This window comes from Monodelphis domestica, chromosome 5 (assembly GCF_027887165.1).
Source record: "Monodelphis domestica isolate mMonDom1 chromosome 5, mMonDom1.pri, whole genome shotgun sequence".
NCBI lineage: Eukaryota > Metazoa > Chordata > Mammalia > Didelphimorphia > Didelphidae > Monodelphis > Monodelphis domestica.
In genome coordinates, this window is record NC_077231.1 from 203,244,612 (window position 1) to 203,261,502 (window position 16,891).

General features: G+C 45.2%; 1 protein-coding gene across 1 annotated transcript in view; it reads right to left on the minus strand.

Moving 5' to 3' along the window:
- LOC100021001 (mortality factor 4-like protein 1) overlaps positions 1 to 1,108 on the minus strand; it is a 109,751-nt gene extending 108,643 nt beyond the window's left edge. The window contains exon 1 of the mRNA XM_056800883.1: positions 986 to 1,108. The gene's annotated coding sequence lies outside the window, so the exon portion shown is untranslated. The remainder of the gene's footprint in view (positions 1 to 985) is intronic.
- Between the last annotated feature and the right edge of the window lie 15,783 nt (positions 1,109 to 16,891).

Here is a 16,891-nt window from a genome sequence, read left to right on the forward strand (position 1 = left end):
TCTCTCTCTCTCTGTCTCTGTCTCTCTCTGTCTCTCTGCCTCTGCCTCTCTCTCTCTCCCTCTCTCTCTCTCTCCCCCTCTCTCTCTCTCTCCCTCTCTCTCTCTCTGTCTCTCTCTCTGTCTCTCTCTCTCTGTCTCTGTCTCTCTCTGTCTCTCTGTCTCCCTCTCTCTCTCCCTCTCTCTCTCTCTGTCTCTCTCTCTCTCTCTGTCTCTCTCTCTCTCTCCCTCTCTCTCTCTCTCCCCCTCTCTCTCTCTCTCCCTCTCTCTCTCTCTGTCTCTCTCTCTGTCTCTCTCTCTCTGTCTCTGTCTCTCTCTGTCTCTCTGTCTCCCTCTCTCTGTCTCTCTGTCTCTCTCTGTCTCTCTCTCTCTCTGTCTCTCTCTCTCTCTCTGTCTCTCTCTGTCTCTCTCTCTCTCTCTCTCCCCTTCTTCTCAAAGTCTTTGGTTGGTTCTGTTCCCCCACCCCCATCCTCAGGGCCCCCGAGGGAAAATTGCTTCAGGCTTGGCTTGAGCTCCACTGCTGGGAGAGCAGAAAAGTAGCCCATGCCATCAGGTGGGGTATTTATTTCCTATATACAAAAGAAATTCTAAACACAACATACAAGTGTGCAGATAGGAAAGCCTTAAAACCAGGATCCAGGAACTTTCTTCTAAGCCATTAGATAAACTTCTCCCAGGAGGGGACGTCACTTAACCCCCATCCGAGCATGCAGCATTCTGTGGGGTGGCTCACTAAGAAGTGTTCCTCTTACTTTACTTCTCTACTGTCCCCACAGAGTTCCTATTTACTGAGCAGCCAGGCCAGGGCTTGGACTGTCCAAAACAGAGAGCTGCCTGCCTCCAGCCGGCACCCCTCGGGACCTCTGGAAGCCACCAGCTCACCTCCACATCCCTCCATATCCCTCCACAGCCTGGTGTTTGCTCCCTTTCTCAGGAAAAGAAATACGAGGTAGAAAAGGCAACAACTCGAGTCCAGGCTCAAGCTTACCTAGTTGGATCCTCCTGCTCTAGCTGACACAGGGAGAAGTCACCAACATGTTCTCATCAGGGGCCAGCCCTCCCTCTTCCCTCACAGGAAGTCTCAGAAGTACATGATGTTACCTAGAGAGTCAAAGGAAGAGAGCAACAGGGTGAGAGTCACTCCCTTTTTAAAGATCCACCGAGTCATTGTCTCTCCTTGCTCAACTGTCCACGGGGGACTGTTTGGTCGTCCCCGAAGCTCCCTCCAACGCTGCAAGCAGCCAGTGCCCCCCACAAAGCACCCAACCACTGAGCCAGGACCCATGGCCAGCAGGAAGCAGCTAACATTTACACAGCACTTACACAGGCTCTAGGAATACTATGTGCTAAGGGCTTCACAAATATAATCTCACTTGAGACTCACAACAGCTTTGGGAGATAGGTCCTATGATCATGTCCTTTTTTACAGATGAGGAAACTGAGGCAAACAATTAGATGGCTTTACCCAAGGTCATACAGCTAGGAAGTGTCAGAGGCTGGATTTGAACTCGGGTCTTCCCGACTCTACACCCAGAATTCTATCCACTCAGAAGCTTTTGTGTGACCTCTGGAAACAAATGCTTGGCACTCACGGAGAATTCAGTTCAATCCAGCAAATACTTATTAAGCAACTATTCTGAGTACAGGGCACCGTGCTAGGTCCAAGGCCAAAACTGACCCTACCCTCTATGGGGATACCACTGTGACCGAAGCTAGATGAAAGTCTCCAAAAAAGGGATGTTGAACCAGGCTATTCCCTCATCTCTTCATTACATCAAGGACTACAAGGACTCTCCAAGGCCGTCCACTTGAGACAATTATTCCTTAGGACTAGAACCCCTCACTACCTCAGAGGTCATCTCTTTCCTTCTTTCCTTCTGTGATTCTCAAGATCAGCCACTTCTCCCTGTTAATTATTCCCCCATTATTCACATTTTGGGGAACCAGAGGCCACTGGGAGTTTTCGAGAGAGGGCGCCCATCTCTTCCATTTCCCATTCTCAACTGGACGTGTGGCACACGAGATCCAGTTTTTGAGCTCCATTCTCTATTGAGTTGGCCAAATCATTGGGGAATAGACCATTTTAGGCCACATTTATCCCTTACTCTTTCTAAAGTTTCATCAAGTTACTTTTAAAATGTTTTTAATCAACACATCTGTATTTATTGTCCTTATACCCAGAGGCTACTTGAAGAAGGTCTTGATTTTGAGCAACTGGTAAACAAACAAAAAATTTCCTAATGACCCACAGAGGCAAACACCCAGGTTCCTAATTGGTTGCTGAAATGCTCAGCTTGCCAATAATTGTCCCTTAACAATGTATTTAGTCATAGATTTTGTAATCGTTAAAAGAACCACCACTGGAAAAGATAAATTTGCCTCTTCATTCATTCATTTCTCTACCCTTCTCTAGCTTGTCATGCTGATCCCACCAAAAAAAAATTGTTAAGTTCCTGTGGGCATTCGGTGGTGCTGGGCAGGGAGCTGAATAACAGAATTTAATTGGACCTCATGCAGCTGGATTGTGGCAACCCAAAAAACTTCTCTGGTTTTTGGCACCCAGACCATTTTTGGGGTACTGTCCCTGCTCTGGACAGCACCCTCTTCTCTTGTCTGACAACTGCTGCCTTTCTCCATTCCTGGAACTCTTCATATCTAGAAACCTCCAGGCCAGAAGCTTGTCAACATAAAGGAGGATGGGGAGAAAGACTGGAAATGGTCAATGAGGACCTTGTTTTTATGAGCACAGGCAGCATGTGAAATCGGGAACATGTGCAGGTATTTTTTTTTTCAGTCTGCTTACCCCATGAAGAAGAGGATACTTTCAACTGGCAGCTGAGCAGATCTAAGAATGCTGACAAAAAGCCCTAACTTGATAATTCCGCCATCTTTTAACCCTGGCTACGAGCAAGGGAAAATATGCTGTAAGCCTCTGGGTGGTGAGGGAAGACTTGGATCATAATTTTTGCACTGGGGACCAACATTTGGCCTCTGTTCTTTGTGTCTTTGCTTTTGTTCTTTCTTGCTCTTAAGGAAGGAGCCTCAAACTAGGTTTTGATCTAATGGTCTTAGAAAGGTCATTAGATTGCGCCCAAAGAGGTCTGGGAGTGGATAGCTAGGTCTGGGAGGAGCTTCACCCAGGTTAACAATGGATTAAAAGTGTCAAAGAGGGAGTCACTGCAATTCATTCATTGGCTAAGGGATATTCAGAAATGAACTTAGTGGGGCCAATGCTTTTAAGACTGAGCCCACTCTCCCCAGGGACCAAGGTGAAATGTGGAGAGTGTACCCCCAGATGTTGGGGGAAATGCTTTGTAGTTTCTGTTCTTTAGAGGTCTCCTCAGTAAATACAACCTCAGTAAAAGCTAATTTATGCTAATGAGTTACATGATCCTGGGGTGGTAATCACTGGAAGGTATTCATAATATGAGAGAGATCAGATTTAGACATAGGAGGTCGTGGGGTCAAATATGATCTCAGAAACTTCCTAGTTGTTTGAGCTAACCCTCAGCAAGTCACTTAATCCCCATTGCCTAGCCCTTACTAGTCTAAGAACCAATACTTAGTATTAATTCTAAGACAGAAGGTGAGAGTTTAAAAAACTATAAAAATAATAATAATATAGGGGAGATATTAACTGTAATAATGAAATTATTGAAATGAAATTTCAATGAAATGAAATGGTAATGAAAATTGGAGACGACATACCAGAATAGGAGCCCGAACCAGTGTCATTATAGAAAGCTCCCACTGCCCCTCAGCAGTTTCCCTAGAACAGTGTTGGCGAAATATTGGCACATGTGCCAGCCCCGGCATGAGGAGCTGCCCCATTCCCCCTCTTCTCAGCATCCAAGGACACTTTTTGCATGCCCTGCCCCTCTGTCTGTTTGCCCAAAGCAAGCCCTTCCTCCCTCTGCTCTCTAAGGTGATGTGGGGGCTCACAGACATCTTGACACTGTCCTAGAAGTTTGAGAAGTGAGAAAAAGATAACCTCATTTTGGGAACCTGAGTGATTGGGAGAACAAGTCCAGAGTCAAGCTAATGAACCAATCATTCAATAAGCAAAGATTTATTAAGCACTTATTATGGACCAGGCACCAGGCTAACTATTAGGGAAACAGGCAGTGCTGAAACAATCCTCCTCAAGGATCTTATATTCTAACTGGGAAGACAATATGTGTGTCTAAATACACATATACACACACATACAGAACATATAAATGAATGGAACAGTCCTGAGGAGCACACTAGGAATGAGGGGAGGAATGGGGCTCAGAAAAGACTTCATTTACAATGTGGCACTCAAGCTGAATTTTGAAGGAAATGAGAACTTCCAAGAGATAGAAGAGAGAGGGGAGAGTAGACAAACAGGGCACAGGCTCATGCTGGAAGTTTCTATGTGCTATGCTACCTTGGGAGCTTCCCCTGACCTGTAACATCACAGGTAGGAAACCAACTGGACACATCTGAGTGCCAGCCCTACCCCTTCCTGTAAAATCTCCAGCCCTCACCAGCTTTGTTGCTATCCTAGCAGAAGAGCAAGGTTGTCCTGATGTAGAACGAGGAGAAGTGAACGGTGCTGGGTATGACCTGGACACCTTAGAACTGGAGGGAGACTTCTCATAGGGTCTCACTGACTCTTCTTTCTTATCTTGCTGTGTGGCCTGAAGATATAGCATCTTCCACAGCCCAGTGACTTAGATATTGATATGCTCAGTTCTCTGAACTCCTCTCTGTTTTTTTTTCATGCTCTGGTCTTTGGGTCATCAAGTTAGGCCTTCCTTATGCCTTCCCTTGTGTGACTTAAAAGGTCCTGTAATAAAGACCCATTGCTTTTAGCATCACTAGCCTGCCTGGCTCTTTTATGAAAGTCTCGAAGTCCCAAAGCAGTTACAACAGATTGGTATATATGGATGTACAAGCAGGCACAGAAGTGACTGTTTACTGCCCTCACAGGAGGGTAAAAATGATCCAGAAAGGGTTTGGCAGAAGATTTCCTGAATCTTAATAGTCACAGAAGCTAGGACACTGAAATATTCACGGAAGCTCCCTGATACTGGCTCAACCCCAGGAGAAATCTTCTCCTATCCCTTGCACAGAAGTCAAGTGGTACAAGGTATAAAGATTGGAGTCAAGGGACTTTGATTCAAATGCTGGTTTGGGCACTTAGCTGTATGGTCCTGGACTGATCACTTCACTTTCTGAACCTCAGTGTTTTCCATCTGTAAAATGGAGAAATACTACTTCTATAATATTAAAGTATTAAATTAAAATATTGACTTTTAAGCTTTAAATTTTAAAAATTAAAATATTAGATTTTATATTTATACTATTCAATTTGTATTATATGAAAGCATTAAATTTAAAATTTAAAAATTTTAATTTAAAAATTTTAAATTTAAAAAAAAATTTAAAAATTTAAACATTCAGTTTAGTGTTTAAATATATATTAAATTTATATGGTATAAAATATTTATATAACTATATAACACTTTAAAATCACAAAGTATTTTATATACATGTATTATTATTAGGTAGGTGCTATCATTATCCTAATTTTATGCATGAGGAAACTAACGCTGAAAGAAGTTATGACTTGCCTAGAAACATACAGTTAAAAGTAAATGACTGAGTCAGGATTTAAACCCAGGTCCTCCTATTTCTAAGTTGAGTATCTGATCCACTATGTACTTAGCTACCAAATACTATTTACCTCATCGATTTTTTTAAAATAACCTTTCTTTTCTGTCTTAATAACAATTCCAAAACAAAAGGGCAAGGTCTAGGTAAATGGGGTCAAGTGACCTGCCCAGGGTCACACAGCTAGGAGGCGTCTGAGGTCAGATTCGAACTCAGCCAGGTCCTCTTCCTCCAGGCCTATTGCTCTATCCACTGTGCCACCTAGCTGCCCCTATCTCATAGATTGTTGTAGGGAAAAGGATTTTGTAAAAGTTAAAACACTATGAGTTAATGTCGCATCATCATCATCATCATCATCATCATCATCATCATCATCATCATCATCATCATCATCATCATCATCATCTCCCTTCTCCTGAGGCCCTGCACCATTTCCCCAAAGCACCCAAGTCTTGCGGCAACATTTTACAGGCTTGCCTTTGGCATGTTTCTGTAATCCTAGCTCCTTCTTCTCCTCAGTCCCAATGCCCTTCCAAGAGGGATCACATTACAGAGCTTTGGGGAGCACTGCTGCTCTGCGCTATGCTCTGGCTCTCTGTTTATGTCTGCAGCCAGGACTTTGTTCAACCTCTAGCCTCCCCCCTCTCACCTCTAGCAGGGAAAAGGGGGGGAAAAGGAGAATTCAGAAATAGAGAGTTGGTTTGAGTGCACACCAGAGACTTTCAATTTCTCCTTAAAAGCATCTGTGAAAGTCTGTAAAATAAATGTGCTCTCATCACATCATATAAACCTCATTTATTTCAGCCTTCATTATAGCATTGTTTTGTTTTTTATCCCTTCTATTAGGTCGTAGGAGTCTTGGCTTATTCATTTTCGTATTCCCCGCCCCACTAAGTGCCTAGAACAGTGTTGTGGACATCATGTTCAAACATCAGAAGCATTCCTGTTTTGGGCAGTTGGGTGATCCAGTCCATTAAGTGCTGGGCTTGGAATCAGGAAAACCCGAGTTCCAATCCAGGTCAGACACTTTGCTGTGTGACTCTGGGCTAGTCACTTGACCCTCAGTTTGCTTCCGTTTCCTCATTTGTAGAATGAGCCTGAGAAGGAAATGGCAAACCACTCCAATATCTTTGCCAAGAAAACCCTGAAGGGGGTCACAAAGAGCTGGGCACGACTGAACAGCAACAAATAGCAGTGTCTGGCATGTAGCAGGGACTTATTAAATGCTTGTTCCCTTCCCTTTCTCTCTTCTTGTCCCCTACAGGGTTTCTCTAGATTGCACCCCATCTATGACCTGATAGCTGTTTGGGGGAGCTGCAAAATGCATACAGCAGTGAATGACTTGCCTAGAATCACATCGATAGTAAAGGTCAGAAGGGACATTCGAACCCAGGTCTTCTTGATTCCAGTCCCAGCACCCTATTCACTGTAGCACCCTGCCTTTACTTGAGATTGAAAGGTACACCAGAGATCTGAGTGGGATGGACTCGCAACTCCCGGAGAAAGGGTACATCGCCATCATCGTCTTTTTCTCATCCTCATCATTCCCACCATCTTTTGGAAGTAGTCTGAAGGGGGTTCTGGGCATGCAGATGATGCTGGGCCTGACATTTCAGAGTGCAGAAAGACTTGGTCCATTTCCTCTAAAAGGTGCCAACTAAAGGCAGCTGGGTAGCACAGTGGATAGAGCCACGTGCGACTATGGGAGGACGTGGGTTCAAATCCGGCCTCAGACACATCCTAGCTGTGTGACCCTGGGCAAGTCACTCAACCCCCTTTGCCTAGCCCTTACTGCTCCTCTGCCTTAGAATCCATACTTAGTATGGTTTCTAAGACAGAAGGCAAGAGTTTAAAAACAAATACATAAAAGTTTCCAATTTTTAAAAGCCTGCTACCTGTTGCTATTTTAGCTCAAAAAGTTCCATGAAAGAGCTGAGGCTTGGGGTTTTGTTTTTTTCCAACCCTTATCTTCTATCTTGATTCCCTCCCATCTATACTTTACACATCTTGTAAACACAGTCACTGTCTGAGAGGGGACGTGGCAGGGACCCTGTTTTTGCCTTCCTTGCATGCCTGGCACTTAGCACAGTGCCTGACACGTAGTAAATGTTTAAGAAATGCTTGTTAACTTAGTGGGGGGAAGATACCAGCGGCTGGACCACAAAATCTGATCTTGACAAACGCCTATAAACCCATCCTCACTCATCACAGCGAGCCACCGGGGACACCAGCCAAGCCATGCGCCGTGCTGTTGCTGCAGTGGGCCACCAGGACCCTCTGTTCTCTCTGGATGCACTTGGGTTCTCTCCCACCCAAATGCAGGGTTCTGATTCTCCTACATCTGCAGAGCCAAGTGATTGTGGGTCACTTCCTTTCTCTACCAGCACCAGAAACCTTCCTACTTCCTGGTGTCCCTAAATGCCCTCCTACAGAATTGCAATCGTTTTCCTCCCCAGCTGTTCCTCCCAGGGCTGAGACCCATCCATCCGTCTGTCCATCCGTCCGTCCGTCCAAGGAGTCTTTCCACACTGGTGGCAGATTTAGTGCCTCTCTTCCCTTCCCAGCTCTGCGGTGAACGCCTATCTTCTGACACAGAGAACTTTGACCCCAGTTGTCCATCTCACTGACGCAGGTTGCTGGCGTCAGCACCAACTTGTCAGCAGCCCTGGGAGAAGCCTGTGCAGGAGGGGTCAGGACTAGCCAGGCTAGTCCAGCGTGTTCTGGAAAATAAATAGTGCAGCCCAGAGGCAAGAGAGTGTAGCCCGGGGGTTCAAGTAGAAATGGAAGGTACCTATGTCCAGGGATTCAAAATGGCGAAACCAATGGCAGAATCCAGGGTTTGAAGGATTCCTAGGCTGGGGAGATGTGCTCAGGTCAATATCTGAGGATTTCATCCAAAATGAATTCAGGTCAATTTGATTTAATTCAATAAATATGTATTAAAGACCTACATGCAAGGCACTGAAGGGGGCAGGCAAAGGGCAGAGTCCAGATGAGCAGGTCAGCTGAGGCTCGGAGATCCAGATGTAACATTAGGGCACTGGCCAAAGCAAGCTGTGTTGTTATTGTGCCTTAGTTGTTTCAGTCCTATCTGACTCTTGGTGACCCCATTTAGGGTTTTCTTGGCAGAGAGACTGCAGTGGTTTGCCCTTGCCTTCTCCAGCTCAATTGGCAGATGAGGAAACTGAGGCAAACAGGGTTAAGTGACTTGCCCAAGGTCACAAAGCTAGTATCTATGTGTGTATAGCAAAGATTGGCACCCAGGAATGCAAACCAAACGTGAAAGGAAGAATGAGAATGAGAGGCAAATCCAGGAGCAGCATTAAAGCATTTGGTACTGATGCGTGACCCGACACAAATGATCCATGCCTTGATCTTTGGAGGAGGGTTGTTTGCCCTCTGCCCTAGTTTTAGGCGCACCAATCAATGAAAATCATGAGTGTCCTGGGTGATCCCTTGTCCCATATATTTCCTCTTTTTTTGTGGGTAGATGAAGGTTAACAGGGGTGACGTCTCCTCCAGAAAGAGGTAAGACTTTTCAGCTGCTGCCAGCAGATGAGTACCAAACAGCAGAGGTCTCTATAGCTCATGTCTTCTGAGGCAGACTCTAATATTATTGTTATTGTCTTTCTTAATCAAGAGAGCTGACATGTAGGTAACACTTTCAAATTTGTGAGATGTTCTCTTTGTGTCCCACAGCCACGCTGGGAGGCAAATGCAGAAAGCATTGTCCCCATTTTACAGATGAGTAAACTGAGGCTTTCCCCCCACAGTCACACAGCTAGTAAGTGTTAGAGGCGGAATTCAAATCTGAGTCTTCCAGATTCCAACCCTAATTCTGTAGGTAGCGCATCATGCCACGAGGGCACAGATACAGCTTTTGAGTCTCGCTGATTCAAGCTGGACCCAGAATAAGTGATCCCCATGTCACATCAAGTTCCGGCACCCTGATTATTTCCTGTGCTGTTTCCTGATACGTGCCTAGTTCTGATTCCTTGCCCGAGTCCCCAAACCTCTGACACAAGCACCCCCGAGGGACCACCAGAAGGGTTCAGGAAGGGGGCGCCCTCCAAAGACGCGGCCGGCCGGCTTGTGTTGTTCCTCTGTTCAAAACCTTCACAGAACAGCTATGACAGCAATCACTCGCGTTCCCAGGACGCGCACACACACACACACACACACACACACACACACACACACACACACACACACACGAGCACAAATGCGCAGGACAAGTCACCCAGGAATAACAGACCCCTGAAGCCACACTGTTCTGCCATTAAAAAGGCTCCTATGACTCACTACCTCGCTCCCTCCTTCCAAGATGAGCTCTGCAGCAGCTGTCAAAGCGGCCAGCTTGACAAGCAGAAAGCCAGCTTCTGCCTTCCTTCCTCTGCTGCCTGTGGCAGACTTAGAGGGGAATGGGGGCTTCGGGCGGCTCCAGGGCTGTTGCCCACTGCTGCCCCTAAAGCTTAGCTGCCCGGGCTTCCTGGGCCTGCGGAACCCCGCCCCCTCCCCAGACTTAACGAGTTTCAGCTTCCACAAATCCATCTTGAGGGCCTGCTGGGTGCCAATGGCCATGCCAGCTACTACGGGAAATCCAAAGACTGAAAAATACAAGGCGCTTCACGGCCTCCCGCCTCCGTGGAGCTCGGCCTAGTAGAAGAACATCACCTCTATGCAGATGAACACCTTGTGAGCCAGGCGGTGAGGCAGATAGAGCACTGGACCAGGAATCAGTGAGAACCGAGTTCAGATCTTGACCTCAGACACTGTACGACCCTAGCCAAGTCACTATGCTTGACTTTGCTCACTGTAAAATGAGGATAATTAAAAACTCAGAGCAAAAAAAGGAAACACAAAACAAAACTCAGGGTTGTTTCGAGGAGGATTGGTAAAGGGCTTAGCCCAGTGCCAGGCACATAGTAGGTCTACATAAATACTCATTCCCTTCCCCTCTCCTGGTGAACTCTAGCCAGCGTTTGCTGCCTCTCTGTTGGGGACTCGGCAGCCTCGGCCTTTGCCATGGATCGGCTGCCTGCCTTTCTTCGGGGCCTGCCAAGCTTGTTTACTCTCTTCTTGGCCACTCTGAGGAGCTCTCCCTGCCTGCTTGTTCATCTCCAGCGCCAGCCCAGCCCCTTCCCCCACCTAAGGACCAGACGGGGCACAGCGATTGCTCTCAGGAGCACCTTCAGACAGAGCGACTACCGTTTTTGTGTTAAGTGTTTTTAGGAAGACGCGGCTTGCAGTCACAGTCGTGACTCGGAACTTTCGGAGGAATGATATTCAAGAGAGGTTATAACAAAGAAATGCGTCATCTCCTGGAAATACAGGGACATGTCACCATTCTAAATAACAGCTCTCCAGCAGGATGCCGCTCCTTCCCAGCAACTAACAAATCATCAACTGAGTCATTCATGGTTTTCCTGAAAGATAGGCCGACCCGGGGCCTGGCAGAGGCAGAGCGGTTACCAGCACCACAGCTACGGGGCTGGAAGGAATTCACAGGCCATCCGGTGTGCCCTCGCACGGTACCAAATCACAGAATCTCGGTCCAGAAGGGCTTCCGAAGTCTGACCTGCAGCTGAACAAAACCTCTCCTACCACACGCCAGACGAGTCAGTCTCTGCCTGAAGATGTCCAGTGAATGGAAACTCCCTATCTCTGGAGGCAGACCCTGCTCTTCTGGGCTAGTTCTAACAGTGAGGAAGGCTTTTCCTTCATCAAGACTAAATTTAGGGGCAGCTAGGTGGTCCAGTAGATAGAGGGCCAGGCTGGAGTCTGGAGGACCTGAGTTCAAATCTGATCTCAGACACTTCCCAGTGGGTGACATTGGGCAAGTCACTTAACCCCGTTAGCCTAGCCGTCATCCTTCTGTCTTAGAATGTTTACTGAGACCAAAAGTAAGGAGGTTTTTTTTCAAAGAAAGTCTAAATTTGTCATTGGGAATTCAAAATGTTAGAAAATGAATGCCAAATATTTTTACATGTAACAGAGGAAAAGATAAAAAATGACTGGAGAATTAAAAAAAAAAGACTAAATTTACCTCTCCAATTTCCACTGATTGCCCCTGGTTCTGTCCTCTGGGGCTAATGAGAACAAATCTAATTCCCCTCCTACACGACAGCCCTGCATAGACTCGAAGGCAGCTCTTATGACTCTCCCTGGGTCTTCTCCAGGCAAAACATTTGCTGTTTTTGTTGTTCTCATGACCCCATTTGGGGTTTTCTTGGCAAGATACTAGAGTGGTTTGCCACTTCCTTGTCCAGCTCATCTTATAGATAAGGGAACTGAGACAACAGGAGTAAGTGGCTTACCCAGGGTCACACAGCTAGTAAGAGTCTTGAGGCCAGATTGGAACTCACGGAGAAGAGTCTTCCTGACTCCAGGTCTGGTTAGGCTAAACAGTTCCACTTCCATGAGCAGGTACCAATCAGCTGGCATGCCCTTACGGCCCTTCACCATCCTGGTGGCCTTCTGGCTTTTCAGCTGGTCAATGTCCGTCCTAAAATGTGACACACATACTCTGGGTATGATCTCACCAGAACTGGGGACCCCTCTCATTCTGGATACAATGTCTTTCTTAAGGCAGCCTCTGTTAACATGGATCTCACCAGGCAAGGAAGCATTACCATTGAAATTAAACTGGAATTTCTGATTATTATCACTGTTTTTGTATGTTTGAGGATTAAAAGAAAGATGCCAGGTAATTTGAGACTGGGCTTATATCTGGCTGATGATGATATTATATATATATATATATATATATATATATATATATATACACACACACATATATGTATGACATATAAATATATATAATCAATGGAAATAATAAACATCCCACATAATTTGAAGACAGAATTCCACTAAATTTTCTCATCAAATTAGATAAGTTTGCTCATCCTCTGTAAGACAGAATCAAAATAATTTCAAATTTCAATTTTTTTGATTTCAAATTTCAAATCCCAGTCCCAGATACTTCCTATCTGTGTCCTGGGGAAGTTACTTAATCCCAACTGCCTAGTCCTTGACACTCTTCTGTCAAGCGTTCTTAAAAATGACTTCATGGGGCAGCCGGGTGGCTCAGTGCATTGAGAGGTAGGCCCCAGAGACAAGGGGTCCTGGGTTCAAATCAGACCAGACATGTCCTACCTAGCTGGGCAAGTCACTTGATTCCCATGGCCTAGCCCTTACCACTCTTCTGCCTTAGAACCAATACACAATATTGATTCTAAGATGGAAAGTAAAAAAAAAAAAAAGACTTCAACTAGAAGATGTTTCCATAAAATCAAAATCACCTCTATAGGGACAGATTTAAGATCTAGGATGAAAAAGACACAATTTCAGAATGGGAAGAACTGGCAAAACCCAGTCTTAAGCAGAATTTGAGAGCTGGAAAGGCCCACAAAATAATAAGAGGTAGCCTAATGTGGGAAAAGCACTTTCTGTGGGTCTTTGGAGTTAGAATCAAAGGAACTAGGTTAGCTTCTTACTTCTGTTACTTAGTGCTGACCTTGAGTAAATCATTTAATATATCTGGATTTCCATTTCCTCTTCTGGAAAATGAAGGGGTTGGCTACCCTACATGGTCTCTGAGGCAGGCCAATCTTAAATCTATGCCTCTATCACCTCTCTAGATCTCAGTTTCCATATTTGGAGTTTTTTTTAATTTCTAAATTTATTTGTTTGTTACATTAAAATTTCTAGATACCTCCTTCCTCCCTCCCCTCCTCTATGAAATTATGAAGTGAAACAAGCAGAACCAAGTTTCCATATTTGTAAAATGAGGGCATTGTGGCAGATGGTTTCTAAGTTACCTTCTAACTCAAAACTCTGTTTCCATTAACAAAGAAAAAAAGACAATTCCACCCAGTCGTGTTTGGTGGAGAAACCCACCCCTGAGATGAGTTAACGGAAAGGATACATTAGGGAGATAAAAAAAAAAAAAGCCTGTGACTTTGCAGTCCACTGGGTGGTGTTTGCATGGCAATCTAGGCAAGCACAGTAGATGTCCGGGCTAGGAGGTGGGGAAGGGCTGGGGTCCTCCATTCCGAAAGCCTGCTGTGGTCTGTGGCCAAGATACCAGAGGGGCATCGGTTAACAAGTCCTGTGCAGGTGCTCCTGCTCCAGGAGGTCCGGGTGTGTCAGATGGCGCCTTGGGCGGCATCACAGTGTAGATCATTTGTAGCTTGTCCAAAGCTCTGAGGAATCCGAGATACAAATGAGGGAGGGGAATGATACACAAAAACAAAAGGCAATGGAAACAGTGACCAGCCAGGAGGCTCAGACAGAAGAGAACGCTCTGTCCTTGTTATTGCTTCATGAAGTTGCGGCTCTCCTTCTCCTTGGCAGGCTTCGGGTTCCAGGGAAGGACATGCAGGAGCCTCAGTGAAGCGATGACCAGAAGAGTGTGTTCCCTGGTCCTTGGGACATTTGGTTTCTGGGGTTGCAGTTTTTTTGCTGGGAGGTAGAATCTGGTTTCAGGAGCCTCCTCCTCCTCCTCCTCCTCTTGGGCTTTCAGAGGATCCATTCCTATCCTTTGACACCTTTTCCAAAAGAACCGCCCTTTCTATCCTCCTAAGGGCTTGTTTTTGTCCCTGAGGCCCTGCCAGGTCAGGGTTATGAGGGAGGTGGGTTTGCTCCCCAAGAGATGACTTTAGGAACAGCTTATGGGAGGGAAGAGGCCTTAGGCTGACCAGAAGACCACTCTATAAAGAAGTGCCCCAAATAGGCAGCTGGGTCTAGACTCAGAATGACTCATCTTCCTGAACTTCAAACAGTTATAGCTGTGTGACCCTGGACAAGTCACTTAATTCTTTGCCTCAGTTTCCTCATGAGCTGGAGAAGGAAATGTCAAACCACTTCAGTTTCTCTGCCAAGAAACCCCCCAATGGGGTCATCAAGAGTTGAACAAGACTGACCAACAACAAATAAGACTGATAAATATGGCAAGAGGAAAGTAGCAATCATTGGAAGGATCATGAGAGGCTCAACATACTAACGTACTCTTGGAGCTATGAGGTAGTCCAGTGTAAAAATAGACTTGAATCCAAAAATAGACTTCAATCCCCAGAATTCCTTGCTCCACTTCCCCAGAATGCTTTGTAATATCACTGAATTCTCACCTGGGCCGAGATCTATAAGGGGTATTTAACCTGATTGGAAAGGCTTTTGCGGCCCTTTCCTGTTTCTGCTTGCAAGCAGACATGTCTCTTTTCATAATGTAGGTGAGGTTGTCTATTGTCTAGGCCCCTGGGCCTAGACGCGTGCTTTCTTATTCTGTATTTCTTTAAATCCTTAACCTTTAATAAACCTCATAAAAATAATACTCCTGGCAGAGAGAACTAATTTCTACCTGCCTCAGTTTCCCAAAATTTTAATCTTTACACCAGCCATCCTTGAAAGCCATTTGGATACAGCCCCAGAGTCACCATACTATCTATCCCTATCCTTTGGCTCAATAATAACACGACTAGTTTTCTATCACAGAGATACCAAAGGCAGGAACAGGATCTGTATGCACAAACCCATGGACGGCTGCACCTTTTATTGGAGCAAAGTGACAGGAGCAAAAAGCTCATCAATTGGGAAATGGTGAAGCAAATGATGGCATAAAACGTATGGATTATTTTTGTGCTGGAAAAAATAATGAAAAAGATAAATTCCCAGAAACTAATAGAGAGCAGAAGCGGGAGCATAGTTTCGATATTGACTACAGCATCGTAAAGGATGACAACTCGGAGAGACTTGAGCGCTCTGATCAGTGCAGGGAGCTCCCACAATTCTGGAAGACGGATGATGAAGCCTTCTTCCCTCCGCTTGGCAGAGAAAACAGGGATGGATTCTACTTATAGACTGAGGCACAGCCAACACAATGCATTTGCTTTCCTTGATTATACGTGTTACAAGGGAGAGCTTTAATCTGGGGAGTGGATTGGAGTGGGAAACAAGGAGGGCAGTGACAATGATGAAAAAATGAGAGGAGAGAATGGTACTGATGAATATGAATGTCAAATAGTATTATTTTCTACGTTAATTAAAATATTCAGTGGAGAGTTGAAGAAAGTTTGTAAGGGGGCACAGACCAAGTTACAGTTGTTGTGGGAAAACACACCCAAGTTTGTAGCAGGGTCTCACCCCAAGAATGAGAGGCTCAAAACTCTCTTCAATCCAGAAGAATGAAAGAATTTAATTTAAAGAAGTGGGCTAAAATAGTAAAAAGAGCCTAGGCTGATGGCATAGCCCTTGGTGGTGGGATGGCCATTGGGCTGGTGGAGTGGCCTTGGGGTGGATCAGGGTTTGAGTTTTTATTGAGGGTCTGGAGGCTAGTCAGCTCCCATTCCAGGGAAATCTCCACCTTCTCCCAGAATAGCCCACCCCTGGCCATCTTAGGGAGTTATAGGTAGAAAGCTCTGGAAAATAGGCATTGATGGGGAGGCTACAAATCCAGGTAGAGGTATGTTTTCCCACAGCACGGTGTTGATCCTACTATGTTTAATTTGATGTATGGGGCAGCTGGGTGGCCCAGTGGATAGAGACGTGGTCCTGGGTTCAAATGGCAAGTCAGTTGACCCAATTGCCTGGTCCCTATGGCTCTTCTGCCTTGGAGCTGATACTTAGGATCAATTCCAAGATAGAAGGTAAAGGTTAAAAAAATTGATTATACTTAAAACACACACACACACACACACACACACACACACAAAACCCCCTTACCTCCTGTCTTAGAATCAATACTGTGTATCGGTACCAAGGCAGGAGAGTGGTAAGGGACTTGCCCAGGGTCACACAGCTAGGCAGTGGCTGAGGCCAGGTTGAACCCAGGACATCCTATCTTTTGGTCTGGCTCTCAATCCATACATTAAAAGTATACATGAATACCAAGCCGTACTTGGTAGATTGATAGTTTCATAATGCAATTCTCTTTTTCCATTTTTGTATATGAAATGTTCATTTTTGTTGATTACTGTCAAATTCCTAATAAAAAATTAAAATGTTAACCACATGCACACATATGTATGTAAAATTGTTCTGTTTTTGAACAGTATAAACTCTGGGAGTAAGATGCTTGCTTAGCCTACTGATTTTTGGTATGTTTTCCTCAGTGAGATTTTTTAAAAAGCAGCTTTTTGCTGTGAATTACAACTTGGGGACAGTTTGTACAAAAGAAATTCCTTTATGGGGACATGTTTTTTGATAGAATTGTGTCTTCCCAGTTAAAAAGAAAAAAAAAACAAGTAATATTGTCTTG